Here is a 3,894-nt window from a genome sequence, read left to right on the forward strand (position 1 = left end):
TTACAGTACATGACTAACTTCTGTATGATTCATCCAATTTTCATTTTAACTCTGCTTCTTAAAAAGGAGGATGGATATTGGCAGCTAGTCAACTTAGTCAAGTTAAATGGTGTGCATGAAAGCGTGACTGATGTACACGATTACCAATCTAGAAATTACTTCTATGAAGCCAACATCTACATTTATGGGTGACTGAAAACCCCTTATAGACTTTTTGCATGAAACACCAAAAATGTACATAGACTTGTGCTTTTGATAATTAGAAAAGGAATAGATAGAGAAAAATGAGCATTTTTTTATAATCGGAGTTAAGAGATAACTTTGCAATTATGCTTGTATTTGCTGCAAAGGAAATTGGAAGATACTTCTATTTCTTTCTATCTTTTCTTTCTACACTTTTGTCTTTTTCTTTCTTTTTTTTCTAAGATAGTTTTTTGTCCTGTCTTTAAAACCTTGAATAAAATTTATATAAAAAATAGAAATTACTTGTATTAATTGGGATAATTCGAAAACCAAAAAAGTGCAGGATAAATGAGGAACTGTATCTTCTTGTTTCTAACACCAATTGTGCTTAGAAAAAGAATAAGATTGCATTCCGATCAATATCACCTCTTTCCATTCATTAATTTTCTAATGGCTCACAATGGGTTTTAGTGAAATAAATATCTGAAACAGATCTATATGGCCTAATGTTGCAAAAATGTATCTATCCCTAGTTGTCTTGCATAAAGATTAATAATTAATATTTCAGCATATTTTTGCCTTCATTTATAAAAGACAGAAATATACTATTGAGTATTCCAATATTTTAAAATTGCAAGTGGGAAATAACATTTCTTATGGATGGATCCAGTGATTCTAGAAAATAAATTTCTCAGCTTCTATAATTGACACAAACGATGCTTGAATTGTCTAGCATTCAGAGAAGCTGTTTCATTTGCCAGTGATGAAAGGCGAAAATTTATGTTCAAAATCTTCGTTGTATCACGATTTTCACTTTGAAAAGCCACTGCACGCTCTGGAAAGGGGGATGCGGAATTTTTTCCCATAATTTGTTCTGTAGCTCCTTAATACATATACCAGATCAAATTTACAAATCTCCCTCTAAAAGAAATAAAACTGAGGTGCATAATCAAAATGGAAATATAATCAAGCAATTCATTTGTGAGCATCTAGAAATAAACAAACAATGGAAGGCATGTGAGTTGTTAAAACAGATCATATGATAAAGTGAGTAAATTAATGCATCAGGAAAATGCTGTGGATATAAGTAGTATATGTAGATCCAAAGATGCTCTTTCAAAAGGCAACTGGACTTTGTTTTTCCTTGAAGACATTTCATTTCTTATCCAAAAAGCTTCTTCAGTTCTCACAGAATGGTAGAGAATGGAAGGATGTATATTCTTTGCAGTCATCTGGTTGTTAGCACTCTTTCTGAGAGTTGTTGTGGCCATTTGCCATTTGTTGTTGTTGGAACCCATTTGCACCTAGTTAAAGAAGCCAGGTATGTCTAACCTAAGGAAAAGAAGAATTAGGGACTCCATGAAGGGCTACTACATAGAGGTGAGAGTTGGCTTATACTCCAAAGCTCCATGGGTAGGATAAGAAGCAATGTGTGGAAGGTTGTTAAAGAGAAATCCAACTTGGAACTAAGGAGAAACTTTCTGACAATGGCAACAATTAACCAGTGGTGAAATCCTCCGCGGTTTGCCACTGGTTCGCTGCCCGCACATGCGCGGTGCAAGCCAAATGCACGCTGCACATGCATGCGGAGTGTATGCCAAATGCACCCTGCATGCACGCACATGCGCTGTGCACATCAAATGTGCGCTTCGTGCAGAAAAAGGAGGCTTAAGAAGGTAAGTAGAACAGTGAGGGGGGGGCATGCTGTGCCTCATGATTTAGATTCACTAAAAAGCAGGATTTCCTGCTTTCTAGCGAATATAAATCGCGAGCACAGCTGATCATCACAAATACCAGTTCAGACGAACCGGTAGAATTTTTTTACTACCGGTTTGCCCGAACCGGTGCGAACTGGTAGCATTTCACCCCTGCAATTAACCTATGGAACAGCTTGCCTCCCAGAGTTGTGGGTGGTTGTTTGCTGGAGGTTTTCAAGAAAAGGATGGAAAATCATTTGTTTCTCCTGCCATAGACTGGATGTTTGATTAGAAGACCTCCAAGGTGCCTATGATACTATAATTTCATTTATATAATTTCTCTCTCTCTCTCTCTCTCTCTCTCTCTCTCTCTCTCGAGAGAGAGAGAGAGAGAGAGAGAGAGAGAGAGAGCAATAACTGAGAACCTCTTTCTAAATAATTATTAAATAATTTTCTTACACATTTTTTGCTAGCTCTTTCTTGGGAAAGCAGTTTAACCAGCTGAAAAACCGGTCCATGTTAAAAATTAGATCAGAGTGTAATAGATTTGGGAAACAAAACTCCCAGCAATATAAGGGAAAGTCATGTGTCATACCCAGTAATGTTCCTACGTTCACTTTGACTCAAGGTCAGTGATCATAGTTTTATACTGGAAATGTTTTTTGAAACCTATGAGCAGTACAAAGTGTGCTCAAAATAGCAGATGCTCAGGCATACACATACACATGCACTAACACAAATCAAATTTCAGTACAGAGGAAGCTCATTCTTTAAACTGACTGCATCATGGACATCAATCTTGGTGAAAATGATACAAAGAAAGAAAAAAAATTCTATTAGTCAATGGGACTAATAAATAAATAAAGGAAGAGCTGCATTAGGCTCTAAAAATGGCAGAGAGTTTCATTCCATCTCTCCTTGGTTTCTGATATCATATTTCTGCTCACAGACTTCCAAGATTTATGCTTACAATAAGTAGAAATATATCCAAAATAGTCCTTGAAATCTTGGTCTTTTGCATCCATGCTTAGAAAAGGGGCAGAGCTTAGAGGACATAGTGACAGTTGCCATTTTGACTTTTTTGACTTTGCCCCTGAGGGGCAAAGGACATGGATTTTGTTATTTGTTAACTAACATAGTTACCTTGTATTTTAATTTGATTTATTTTCTCTTTTTTTAAAAATGATGTTCAGATTTATTGGCTTTTAACATTCCTAAACTGATAAACAAGCTGGAGACTAGCTCCAGATAAGAAAAGTTTGTTAATTCAACTTGACTTCTTCTATTTCTTTTGTGAACTCTAAATAATCTTTTTCATAATTTTACAATTATGTCCCTTCTGACCAGGGATGGGTTCTACTTACTTTTACTACCGGTTCGCATCGCGCCCGCACTCTCACTTTGCATACGCAGATCAACTTTGATGACGTCCGGGTCAGTGGGCGGAGCCTCCCACCGGTTTTACTACTGGTTCTTGCGAACCATTCTGAACGGGAGGCAACCCACCACTGCTTCTGATGTCAGACCTCATTTTAATGAACATGTGATATTATGGGATGCGAATATGTAACATGTTTGACTACATGTAGCTGATTTCCTACACAAAGGGGAGGTTACTTTTATTCTGTCCAATCAACTTTCCTCTTTCCGACTCAGTTGCTTATTGGGAAGGTAAACTGAGGCAGAACCTAAAGCCAGAATTGACTTTCACCCCTTAGACAAACCTGTTTATGACTAACACTTTTAAAAAAAATCTGATCCTACTTAACTCATCATCCAAAATATATCTACTTGTAGCAAAGAATCTGATATTAGTAGAACAACTTCCTACATCCTGAGCCTGTGTATCACTGTTTCTCAACTGTGACAATTTAAGATATGTAGACATCAACTGCCAGGATTCCTTAGCTAGCATGCTGACTGGAGAATTCTGGGAGCTGAAGTCCACACATCTTAAATTTGTCAAGGTTGAGAAATACTGCTGTTTAAAAACCTCAGTCAAGCCCCTTCTTCT

General features: G+C 36.9%; 1 long non-coding RNA gene across 1 annotated transcript; it reads right to left on the minus strand.

Moving 5' to 3' along the window:
• Positions 1 to 1,138: 1,138 nt before the first annotated feature.
• Positions 1,139 to 3,545, minus strand: LOC148113555 (uncharacterized). The gene is made up of 2 exons (XR_015728320.1): positions 3,245 to 3,545; positions 1,139 to 1,515 (listed from the first exon to the last, which is right to left on the minus strand). It is a non-coding gene; the product is annotated as an uncharacterized LOC148113555 (long non-coding RNA).
• Positions 3,546 to 3,894: the final 349 nt, after the last annotated feature.

The sequence above is a fragment of the Pantherophis guttatus genome, chromosome 5 (genome assembly GCF_059756535.1).
Source record: "Pantherophis guttatus breed Tessera chromosome 5, ASM5975653v1, whole genome shotgun sequence".
NCBI lineage: Eukaryota > Metazoa > Chordata > Lepidosauria > Squamata > Colubridae > Pantherophis > Pantherophis guttatus.